Raw genomic sequence first — 13,476 nt, 5'->3', positions numbered from 1 at the left:
ACCACAATGGAGACTGCTGTGGTCTGATCTTAGACTCCGCCTCCTCACAGTCGAGCCTCTGGCAGAACCAGTGTTGATTGGCCGAATGCTGTACACTGGTCAATCAACGCTGGCCAATGCATTCCTATGAGAAAAAGTAAGCTCCCACATAAACACAAGCTGCCAGCTCTCCCGACTAACAAGGATGAGCCTGCTGCAGAACCAGTGTTGATTTGCCGAATGCTATACACTGTATAGCATTCGGCCAATCAAAGTTGGTTCTGAATTGAATCTTTACTGCGAATAGCGATAGTATTCGAACGAGTACTCAATGGAATACTACTCGCTCATCTCTAGTTGTAACCACAAAACGTCGTAACCCGAGGTCTACCTGTAATACATTTTTCAGGGACGCTATACCAAAAGATTATTTCATCTACATTTACTGGGACATGTAAATCAGTCCGCGCCATTGAATTCAGGGTTAATAAATGGAATTAATGACAGGTGACCCAGAAAATCTCTGCCCCCGATTTACCCCATTGACCTCCTAATGGAATGGTAATCTATCATTTGCAAATATTGTAAAAATATTTAAGAGAATTTAGAAACTTGTCAATCTCCGAGACCTACGTCAATGTCAAAATTAACCCTGTCAAGACCATGTCATTATCCCTGGGTCATGACTGGACATATGTTCAGGTTTTTTAGAATATGAGGTTTTCAAAGCTATAAAATAATTTTTGTGTCTTCTCTTCTGTGTCTGATCTGCAAAAATATTTGAAATAAAGAGGAGGAAAATGTGTCTTTTTTCATATTTTTTTAATAGCTCAAAGTACTACTAAATTTTTATTAGTGTATAAAGCAATTGAGAAGGCAGAGATTGTAATAAACCAACCCTGCTTGATAAAAGCAGACTCTGGCTCCTGCAGCTGCTCGATCTCGTGAAACAGCTTAAGGCTGAGTCCCAACGTTGCGGAAATGCAGCTTCTTTTGTTGCAGATTGTGTTGCGTTTTTTTGAGCCAAACCTAAGAGTGGTTACAAAAAGAATGGGAAATATATAGTAAGCTTTTACACTTCTACCTTCTGCTCAACTCACTTCTGACTTTGGCTGAAAAAAACAGAATAAAATCTGCAACAAAAAAGCTGCGTTTTTGCAACGTGGGGCCTCAGCCTAAGTCTATAGGATTAATTGTCGACTGCCCAGGCTTATCTAGTTAAAGAAGTTGTCCAAGATTTTATATTGGTGGTCTATCCTTAGAATAGGTCATCAATATGAGATGGTTGGGGGTCCGACAACTGGCATTCCTACCAATCAGTTGATTTCTGCAGAGTGTAAGGAGTATCTGTCCTTATTGCAGTGACATCCTCTTTTACATCTATTTAGTGTATTTTGCGATATAACATAGCTTGCTAATTTATATTTTGTGGTGCAACATAGTTTGCTCACCTCTGTGATACCTATAACATATACTCTTGGTTATCCCTGGCTGTATTTTACTGCTTTATATACTTGATATTCTTTCTAGCTGTGTATTATTGTTGTTATACCCAATTTTTCCCTTTAGACTTACCTTTGTGTATACTTGTTGTACTTACCTAAGTCGGTCCTTCAGTCTGATGGTATGCTGTCCTCCCTTGTATATTGTTTGTTACGATTTGTCTAATAACATTTTTGCACTTTGATTATTATTTTTTGTGCCCTAGTCATTTTCTTTGGTTTTCTGTTGTTCTGTCAAGTCCAGGGAGATACTTCCCGAGCATCACGTGAAGGCTGTAAATATATGAACCACAAAAACTTTGTTATCCTTAAAACTAAATGCAATATAATTCTTTATGTTTGAAACTGAATATGATATTACGTAACAAGATGGCCCCTATGCTTGGTTGCTGTGCTCAGGTGTAGGCGTGACCATGTGGAACAAGAAGACTCCACAGGGTTTCCCATGGGAGATGGGAGGGTTTGGCACTTCCACAGGAAGTGACATCACAGAAGGTCACTGCTATCCTGGAGATAGTACCCTGGAGCTGATGTCACAGGAGGCGGATACCCGGACCAGCCAATCAGAATCATGATAGAGCTTGCTGTTGTTTACTTCCTTTAATTGAATATAAAAAACCTGCACATGTTCAATAAAGTCTTTTGTGTACTGCTGCGGCTAAGAGAGGAGCTTGCACCAACGCTTCTTGTGTGGTGTGAGTTCTTCAATGCTAGCACTTAGTCTTTAAATTTGGCCAGCTATAGTCACTCACAGTTACTGGACAGGGGACACCAAGGCCCTGTCGCTGACATCACAATCAAGGGGAGTCAGTTGCAAAGAAGATTTTTATTGTATTGGTAGAGAAGTGAGAGTTCTTCATACTTTTGCTTAAACATGAACACATTAGGAATCCCTACTTCCAAAGTACAAACTTATATTTGTAAAATATTTTTCTCATAAGGTGAATGTCAGAAAAAATTATCAAAAGAGCCATACCAGTATTTTTTCGCCAAATAAAATTCCTCACGTTCCCCAAAGTGGTATAAATAAAAGGCCCTCAAAAAAGACGTCTTGTGCGGCCCTACATGCAAAAATATTAAAAAGTTATGGGTATCAGAATATGGCAACTTCAAGAAAAATTTTTAAAAAGTTTGTTAAAATTTTTGTTAAAGATTTTAAAACATAACCAAAACTATCTAAATTTGGTATCACCGTAATTGTGCCAACCCGCAGAATATAGGTAACATGTTAATATGGCCACACGGTGAATGCCGTATAAACGAAACCATAACAAAATGGCGTAAACATAGTTTTTCTCTAATTCCACCCCATTCTAAATTTTTTTCCAGCTTCCCAGTGCATCATATAGAATATTACATGGTACTGATAAAAACAACAATATGTCATGCAAAAGTTAAGTCCTCTTATTGATCTGTAAAGGGAAAGATAAAAAAGTTATGGATTTTGTAGTATAAAATGAAAATCAAAAAATGGCTGCGGCAGGAAGGCAAACCCCCCCAAAAAAACAAAACAAAAAAACCTGGTAACAAAAATATCTAGTATGGTCTTTTTAGAATTAATGAAAAACATGATGAAAGAATTAATGGAAACATTTTGTCTTCAGTTTGACTTGAAATCCAGGATATAATTTTACTCAAAAATAAGATTTACAACAAAATATTCACGAGAACAAAACTTTAGGAAATACAAAAATTCAATAACAAAATACTTCAATTTTTGACCCGTCTTTCATTATGTTCTATGGATTAAAGGTTTATTGATGGGGCAAATTTTCTCTGACTTGTCCTGAACATAGGATGGTCCTCCATGTTAAGAGGTACCCATGAGAGGCCACTTACAATAGAATTTAATGTGTTTTGATTTTCGTGAGGCACAGCCAGTATAAAGGCCAATTGATTTCTGACCAAGTCACTTTAAAGCTTTTTAGTAGAACGTCTCCGCCAAACCTCGAAACAAACAAAACAAGAGGCACAAAAACTTCCACTTGACATAGTCTAAAAACTGTATGTTCAAGTGTGGAAGACAATGGAGGAGAATTTTTAAATCCAGTTTTAATGGAGACTGTGCTGCTGTAATGGGCTTCAGATTTATCAAATAAACCATATTTGCTAAATTTGAGTCATATATAAAGCATCATTGAACTTGTTTGATAATATTTATTTTTTTCATAAATCTATAGTACAAGTGAAAGGAACATATTTTGCTATATATTTCACTATAGAAAAGTGTTTGTGTCTTTAACTATTTACTAGTATTTTTGTCCCTTGGTGACTCAGTTATGGGTTTACAATGAAGTCTATGGACTCGGGAGAGAAGGAGAGAAAAAAAGGAATATGATAATGTCTACAGAATCAAAACAGTCGTTTCTGTCAGGAGAAGGTCAGATAGTAATTCCTAATAACCTAGCTGTTTTTGGAACCTTTCCTCTTTCCGTAGACTTCTATTGTATAGGTTTGATCAGTGGAAGAAGGGGGCAAATAAGTGAAGAAACAGGCAATTTTCTTTAAGCTATTAAGGACGTTGCCTAGTTTGATACTTAAGGACATGGGTACATTTTTGTTTTTCTGTTGTTACATTCTAAAAGTCATAACTATTTCATGTTAATTTCATATAAGGAGCTTGTTTTTTGCTAAAAGATTTGTACTTTATAATGGACCATTTTGGGAAACATTTACCGTATTTTTCGGACTATAAGACGCACCTAGGTTTTAGAGGAGGAAAATAGGGAAAAAAAATTTTGAAGCAAAAACTGGTAAAATATTTAATATATGGGAGTTGTAGTTTTGCAACAGCTGCAAGGCCACATTGACAGGTGACCCTGCAGCTGTACGGGGATGCATAGAGCGGTTTTTTTGCGGGGCCAGAAGTACTTTTTAGTTATACCATTTTGGGGGATATCTATTGCTTAGATCACCTTGTATTGAAAAAAAAAACAGGAGGTGATTTAGAACTTTTATTTATTTCATATTTTTAAAGCTTTTTTTTTTTTTTACTACTTTATTCCCCCCGGGGGCTTGAACCTGCGGTCACTTGATCGCAAGTCCCATAGACGGCAATACAACTGTATTGCCGTCTATGGGACATTCTGTCTATTAGTATTACGGCTGGTCATAGAGACCAGCCACAATACTAATACAGCCGTGACAGGCCGGGGAGCCTCATTAGGCTCCCGGCTGTCACCAGAACAGGTCGGCTCCTGCGATATCGCCGCGCAGGAGCCGGCCTGCAACTTTACAGGTACGGGGCCGGTGGGGACCGGCCCCGGGGGAGAAGGGGCCACCGATACTGACCCGGCATCCGCTGTACTAGAGAGGCGGATGCCGGGGAGGGATAGACGCCGGGGCCTGAGACATCGCTGCCCTGCCCTGCATGAAGCCAGCGGCAGGGGCACGGAGGAGCCCCTGCCGCTGCTGGCTTCATGCAGGCAGAGGAGCGCAGCGATGTCTCAGGCCCCGGCACCTGTAATGGCGTCTATCACTTGCCGGCTTCCGCCTCTCTTACAGCGGATGCCAGGTGCCACCTTCAGACTATAAGACGCACCCTTCTTTTCCCCCAAAATTTTGGGGAAAAAAAGTGCGTCTTATAGTCCGAAAAATACGGTAGTCTATTGATCAAATTGTATTATCGGTTTCTTAGTGGGATGCAAAAAAGTCATCCATTTTTTATGTTGCACTGGGTATCATAAATTACATGTTTAATTGTGGTACCATTAACTTTGATAGATGGGTAAGGTAAGGGAATTTTCCCACAAAAATTTCCCCTATTCTATGGATGTGCAGAACAATGGGGGTCCAACTTCTGTGACCCCTACTGATCAGGAGAACAAGGGACTTTTGTGCATTTATTTCAATAGTAGTGCCCAGAGACAGCACAGCACTTGGCTAGTGCTCAGCTATCTCTGTCATTCCTATTGGTATGAATGGAATGATGTTCTCCTGATCAGTGTGGTCTTTGCGGTGAGACCCTCACTGTTATTCTCTATCCTACATCCTGGATAGGGGACACCATGATTTGTGGGAAAGCCACTTAGGATACCACATCATAATAAACAGTGTTGAGCGAGTAGTATTCGATCGAATACCTCGCCAGCATAGGAATGCCCGTAATCCGCCGAACACCAAGGGGTTAAGCGCTTCCAATATTCGATGCGTTTAACCCCTTGGTGTTTGGCCGATTACACGCATTCCTATGCCGGTGAGGTATTCGATCGAATACTACTCGCTCAACACTAATAATGAATACTTCTAAAGGGGTTTTCCCACAAGAGCAAGATGTCCCTTAACCACTGTTTAGGGGTAACTTGACCACTCAGACCCTTGCTGATCAGGAGAACATCACTACATTAAAGGGGTATTCCCACGTCGCATATGCACCAGTCTCACTGCTGTAAAATCTACTTTCTTCCTGGTTTCATGCGTCATTTGGTGGGCGGGGTTTCACATGCAACCTGCCATTTATCTCCGCCCCCAAATTAGCGTGTAGCTCCGCCCACCACATAGTATGATCCTATGAGGTGGCTGAAGGGTCTGTGATGTCATCAAAGGTCCTCAATATTGGACTATGAAGTACAGGCAGGAGCAACTCCATTCTGTGTTACATACTGAGACTGCCTGTCTCTGCCATAATGAACACAATTGAATTAGCTAACCTGATAACTGGGAGAACAGAAGACGAGTTCAGAAATGAAAGCAGCTCCTCTCCTCTGAGTGCAGGAAGCTAGGTCACGTGGTGTAGACACAGGAATAGCTAGATACACAGGCTCGCTCCCTGCACTTAGCCCCTCCTCCCTCCCCCCTGAGAGCAGCAGATACATCACTTGACTCATGAGCAGCTAAGTCAAGGGCTGTGTCAACAATGAATTTGGATAAAGTAAGATAGTGGCCAAACAAAGCAGTTTTGCTGAAACAATGTATTTAGGAAAAGTCTTACATCCACATTAACAAGCAGTATAGATATGATCCTTGTGATGGGACAACCCTTTTAATTTCAATTGGAGTGTCGGACATAGCGGAGTGCAAGCCAAGAGCTGGAGGGGCATTCTATTAATAAGATAGGAATAAAATGAATGGATGGAACTCCTGCATTCCCCTGATCAGTGGGGGTCTGAGCAATTGGACCCCATGGATATGGAATAACTTACTTTTATAGGAATCCACCATTAGTCTATATGACGTTTTGGATACAGTTTTTGAACTATTATCATCTTATAGCAACACCTAAATACACAATCCCAGTCAGGTTACGTTCACACGCTCCAGCAACCATGTGGCCAAATCCCCAGCCACCAACATCAGCACAGTTTGAAGGTAATACATCAGCGTCGCTGGCAAACTTGCGCTGTGATTGACAACCATAGACGTCTTGGGAATTGGCCGCACATAGTTGCCGCTATGTCTGGTCGTACTAACTAAATTTTAATTCACTATTTGTATCCTGGGAATTTGAACTCAAATGACTCTATTTTAGCTCCGGAATCAGAATTCTGTGAAAAACAATTAATACTAATATCAGGCCGAAGACTTATATGATGACAAATTGCATAAAGGCTTATGGAGAACCTGTGATGTATTCTTAAGCCGTTACAGGTAAATGATTGGATTAAGTAATTGGAAGAACTGTACTAAGGAAAGGGCTTAAAATAATAAAGGGAAGATTTAGAATATCATTAAATGCAGTACCTGTAATTGCCATGAAATGCCAAGCATCAGCCTCATTAGCCTGCCATTTGTTAATTAACGCTCAGCCATCTGTACCTGCCCACTGCCTTCCACCTGTACGTTATAGCCCGCAGTCCATAGATAGGATCTGAGCTCTACTAAATAGTCCCATTAATCTCTAATCCCATTTTCCCTAATCACCGCCATTATCAGCGCCTTTTCTAACACTACTTTGTATTTAGCTCATTAACACGTACAGATGAATAAACACAGCTCAACAAAGGCGAGACGGGAGGAGATCCGGGCCCTGAAGGATTCCCGCGCAAGCCTTTTATTGGTAAATAAATGAAATGATGGACCCATCTCCTCCTGTGGAACGCTGCAATATGTTTCCATTTATTGGGAAGGAATGCCTTACGTTGCATTTGTTGGCGAATTACAGCGGTTTAAACCCTTGTGACCAAGGTTTAGTTAAATGTTTACTGACTGGCGCACATTCCCTTAGGCTGCATGTAGACGTCAGTGAATGGGGCTAACTGTATAATGCACTGTCAAAATCTAGGTCATGCCCTATTTTTGGCTGTTTTCTTGGATCCCTCCGCACACTGAAACGTGAAAACGGGTGCTAGACGGCCATGGAAAATGGATGTTTATCATGGCCGATTTTCACTGCTTTCATATGCGTCTAGCCTTAGGCTACATTTACTCTAGCACCAAAGACATCCATGTTGGATCCTGAACCTAAGACTAAAGGCCCATATAGTGTCCCACATCATGGTTTTCCCTGCAGTTTTTTTTTGTGTGGATTTTTGACCCCATTATACCTATAGGGATACCACTGGTATTTCCGTAGGTATAATTGACATGCGTTGACAGGCATTTGCGCCACGTGGTGCCCCGGCCTACAGCAATTTTCCCATCAACGTATCCATATATAAATATGAATGCAGAATTTTGTAGTTTTTCTCTAACCATATTGGCAAGAAGGGCATACGCCCTCTCCTGTCCACCTACAAAAGTTCCTGCCTACTGGTGACATTTTTAGTCTTGATTGGTTGCCAATGAATCTGGCCGTAAATACAGGAACTTTCTATGGTCTGGCATTAGTCAGCCATGATGTCCTTATTGTGGACAGGTTATCAAGCAGGGACACTACATGTATTAGAAGATAACCTGGACACAATAAGGACATCATGGCTGGTTATCAGGAGGACACTACATATATGAGAAGATAACCCAGACACAATAAGGACATCATGGCTGGTTATCAGGCAGGGACACTACATGTATGAGAAGATAACCCAGACACAATAAGGACATCATGGCTGGTTATCAGGAGGACACTACATGTATGAGAAGATAACCCAGACACAATAAGGACATCATGGCTGGTTATCAGGCAGGGACACTACATGTATGAGAAGATAACCCGGACACAATAAGGACATCATGGCTGGTTATCAGGAGGACACTACATGTATGAGAAGATAACCTGGACACAATAAGGACATCATGGCTGGTTATCAGGAGGACTCTACATGTATGAGAAGATAACACAGACACAATAAGGTCATCATGGCTGGTTATCAGGAGGACACTACATGTATGAGAAGATAACACAGACACAATAAGGACATCATGGCTGGTTATCAGGAGGACACTACATGTATGAGAAGATAACCCGGACACAATAAGGACATCATGGCTGGTTATCAGGAGAACACTACATGTATGAGAAGATAACCTGGACACAATAAGGATATCATGGCTGGTTATCAGGAGGACACTACATGTATGAGAAGATAACCTGGGCACAATAAGGACATCATGGCCGGTTATCAGGAGGACACTACATGTATGAGAAGATAACCCAGACACAATAAGGACATCATGGCTGGTTATCAGGCAGGGACACTACATGTATGAGAAGATAACCCAGACACAATAAGGACATCATGGCTGGTTATCAGGAGGACACTACATGTATGAGAAGATAACCCAGACACAATAAGGACATCATGGCTGGTTATCAGGCAGGGACACTACATGTATGAGAAGATAACCCGGACACAATAAGGACATCATGGCTGGTTATCAGGAGGACACTACATGTATGAGAAGATAACCTGGACACAATAAGGACATCATGGCTGGTTATCAGGAGGACTCTACATGTATGAGAAGATAACACAGACACAATAAGGTCATCATGGCTGGTTATCAGGAGGACACTACATGTATGAGAAGATAACACAGACACAATAAGGACATCATGGCTGGTTATCAGGAGGACACTACATGTATGAGAAGATAACCCGGACACAATAAGGACATCATGGCTGGTTATCAGGAGAACACTACATGTATGAGAAGATAACCTGGACACAATAAGGATATCATGGCTGGTTATCAGGAGGACACTACATGTATGAGAAGATAACCTGGGCACAATAAGGACATCATGGCTGGTTATCAGGCAGGGACACTACATGTATGAGAAGATAACCCAGACACAATAAGGACATCATGGCTGGTTATCAGGCAGGGACACTACATGTATGAGAAGATAACAAAGACACAATAAGGACATCATGGCTGGTTATCAGGAGGACACTACATGTATGAGAAGATAACCCAGACACAATAAGGACATCATGGCTGGTTATCAGGAGGACACTACATGTATGAGAAAATAATCCGGACACAATAAGGACATCATGGCTGGTTATCAGGAGGACACTACATGTATGAGAAGATAACCCGACCACAATAAGGACATCATGGCTGGTTATCAGGAGGACACTACATGTATGAGAAGATAACCCGGACACAATAAGGACATCATGGCTGGTTATCAGGAGGACACTACATGTATGAGAAGATAACCCGACCACAATAAGGACATCATGGCTGGTTATCAGGAGGACACTACATGTATGAGAAGATAACCCAGACACAATAAGGACATCATGGCTGGTTATCAGGCAGGGACACTACATGTATGAGAAGATAACCTGGACACAATAAGGACATCATGGCTGGTTATCAGGAGGACACTTCATGTATGAGAAGAGAACCCGACCACAATAAGGTCATTATGGCTGGTTATCAGGAGGACACTACATGTATGAGAAGATAACCCGGACACAATAAGGACATCATGGCTGGTTATCAGGAGGACACTACATGTATGAGAAGATAATCCGGACACTATAAGGACATCATGGCTGGTTATCAGACAGGGACACTACATGTATGAGAAGATAACAAAGACACAATAAGGACATCATGGCTGGGCTTTTGACAACTCCCAGACCATAGTCCCTGCATTCATGGTCGTATCTATTGGCAATCCATCATAAAGTTTAAATTACTTATATATGAAAACGGTTTAACTTCTAATTTTCTACAAATTTTAATATGGTTATGTACATAGGACAACACTTTAAGCCCCCTATTCACAGAAGATAAACCTCAGCCAAACTTCCCATTTTGCTGCGACCAGCCAACTACACTATCTTATGTATGAGGGCCACTTAACTCTCCCCCGACCAAGAAGGAACGATTGAACATGTTGAATTTTATCATGTCCAACCCTTTATTGCTGCCAGAGGTGCAGAGGCATATTATGCCATGGCCATTGAGAACACACGTATACGTGACTGTGTTTGGGGTAGTCAGGAGAAAGAGTTGTCAGTGGAGCGAGCCAGAAGCCAATGGCTATTGAAGTTATATGGGCACTTTTGGCCTTAAAAGGGTTATTCAGGATTTCAGCATTGATGACCTATGCTTGGGAAGGGTAATAATATCAGATTAGTGAGTGCCTGATATCTGGCCCCTACCTACTAGTTGACTTGAACGGGATCAACAGCAACTTGGGTCAGCCACTACTCAGCATATAGAATTGTGTACTTCGGCGCTTTCCCCAGAATTTTAGCTCCCCAAAATTGCACACATAATTCACTGGCCGAAAAAGTCATGTCTAGATTTCTAGAACTTAAAGGGGTTTTCCAGGATGAATAAGTCATCAAGCCAGATTGTTGAGGGTCTGCCACCTTGATCAAGTGTTGCCTGTTCTTAATAAACAGAGAATGGAGCAGGAAGCAAACAGCTCCACTTTATGTGAACTGGCCAGACCAGGTACTGCAACCATCTCCCTTTCACTTGAATGGGATCTAACCTGCAGTGATTGAGTTCAACCACTACGCAGAGAACAGCGCTGTCTGCCCCCTGCTCCATTCTCTGTGTATCAGTTGCTGAGATTAGCTAACCCATGCAGCCCCCTACAGATCTGATATTAGTGACCTATCTATCAGACAGGCCATCAGTATGTTTAGTAAGTAAACCCCTATAACCCTAAACATCACTGAAATAAAATATCAGTAAATGTTCTGAACTAAATATGAACCCATAAGAAAGAAACAATATAAATTCAGCAGCTCATGGAGTTACATTGAGATCCCATAACAACCTATGGCCGCGGCATTACAGATGCATGCTATGGCTACGGCTATGAGTTAGGATGGCGGTATAGTCTAATAAACGGATACGGTTCCTTATTCTAACTTTATTTTTAGCTCTTGCATTTTGGAATAAGCCGCAGTTTTATAGCTTTGTTTTCTATAACTTATAGACAGTTAAGCAAACACAGGGACAGAATAGTTGATTTCTGCAGTTTCTTAAGTCAGTAAATTAGCGTCTTACAAGTATATAATATTATTTGTCCAAGACTTGGCGGCGATCCAGTGATTAGAATTCTATCCAGCATGCAGAAAAATGCAGATCCTCGCGTAAAGAGGTCACTTGTCGCTCATGGCTAAATCTCCACATTAATACTGCACCATTTACACATGCTAAATGAAGTCATTACCTCCGTGAGCTCCATAATTTGGGGTAATTTCATCTGGCTATTTGCTGGTTATAGAGCAGGAAATGTAATGCGCCCGCGATATAAGGGTGATAAAGGTGTAGCGGCCCTGGTTAACCCTAAAGCACTCAAGTGAACGTTGCAGGCTTTGTAACGTAATACACAGCCTAAAGCTAAATTTACACACTGCGGGTTGTAGATGGTAGATGCTTACAATCTATAGCATGTTATTGACTATGGGGGAAATGATCAAGACCGGCATTGAGTATTCCAGTCCAGCGGATACGCCTCAGTTAAGGATGCCTTGGCCCATCCTTAATAAATCTGCCCTACTGTGTGCGTGATGTTCATACTGACAGACTCCCTTTAAGAATCTGCAATATCAACCTTGTAACTGATCCAAATGGAATAATTCCGCTCAGTGAAATAAATGCAAATGAGCCATTTCCAGAAATCACGATAAAAATTTGTTACAACAGTGGAAGAAATACAAAGTACTGTACAATGAACATCAGCCATTTTGGTTTCTTATATTCTTGTGCCTGACCAAGGCTTGGGCTGAGTACTAGGTAGGCATTAGGACAGTGCATAGTGAGTTAGGCTTTGTTCACACCTGTATCTGAGTTTCTGCTCTTCTGGTCCAGGACTAGATGATGTGTCTGTTAATAAATAATGGATGCCCAATAGATTTCTGCCAGACGGTGGGCTGGAAACCCCAAACCAAGAGTCCTTTATTAGGGTTCTGAGCAACTTAGTTAATAGTCCATAATATAGCCATTTGCACATGGTCTTGGGGTTCATGCATTTGACTTTATGGTTGAGGCCCCACGTGACGGAAACGCTGCTTTTTTTGTTGCAGATTTTGTTGCAGTTTATTGAGCCAAAGCCAAGAATGGCTACAAAAGGAATGGGAACTCTATAAAAAGTTCTTATACGTCTCCCTTCTGCTCAATCCACTCTTGGCTTTGGCTCAAAAAACCGCAACAAAATCTACAACAAAAAAACCTGCGTTTCCGCAATGTGGGGCCTCAGCCTCTCCAGAATTTAATTGTGGCACACTACTGTGGCCAACACTGCCTTCTCACTACCCTAATAGCTGGGATGGGGGTTTAACAACCCAACTGTTCACAGTGTGCAACTGTATCCCATTACAGTTTGGCAGAAAGGGAGAGTAGATTACTGGGTAAGACTGGGAATGTGTTCAGGCTAAGTTCACAGGGAACATAAAAACAAAAACTGGTATATACAGTGGAGAGGTTAGGTACAATCAGGGATGTGTTATTAAAAACTTTATTGGTTCCAATAGACAATAAATGGCTATGCGTTTCGACGCTGATCCGGCGTCTTCCTCAGGCCAATTCAAAATACACTGTCAAGGGTGGTTGGCTCCCATACTCTGACAGTGTATTTTGCACTGGCCTGAGGAAGACGCCGGATCGGCATCAAAACGCATAGCCATTTTCTGTCTAT

Source organism: Leptodactylus fuscus, chromosome 6, assembly GCF_031893055.1.
Source record: "Leptodactylus fuscus isolate aLepFus1 chromosome 6, aLepFus1.hap2, whole genome shotgun sequence".
Taxonomy (NCBI): Eukaryota; Metazoa; Chordata; class Amphibia; order Anura; family Leptodactylidae; genus Leptodactylus; species Leptodactylus fuscus.
The sequence above is the reverse complement of the archived record's forward strand: the minus strand, read 5'-3'. Positions refer to the sequence as shown.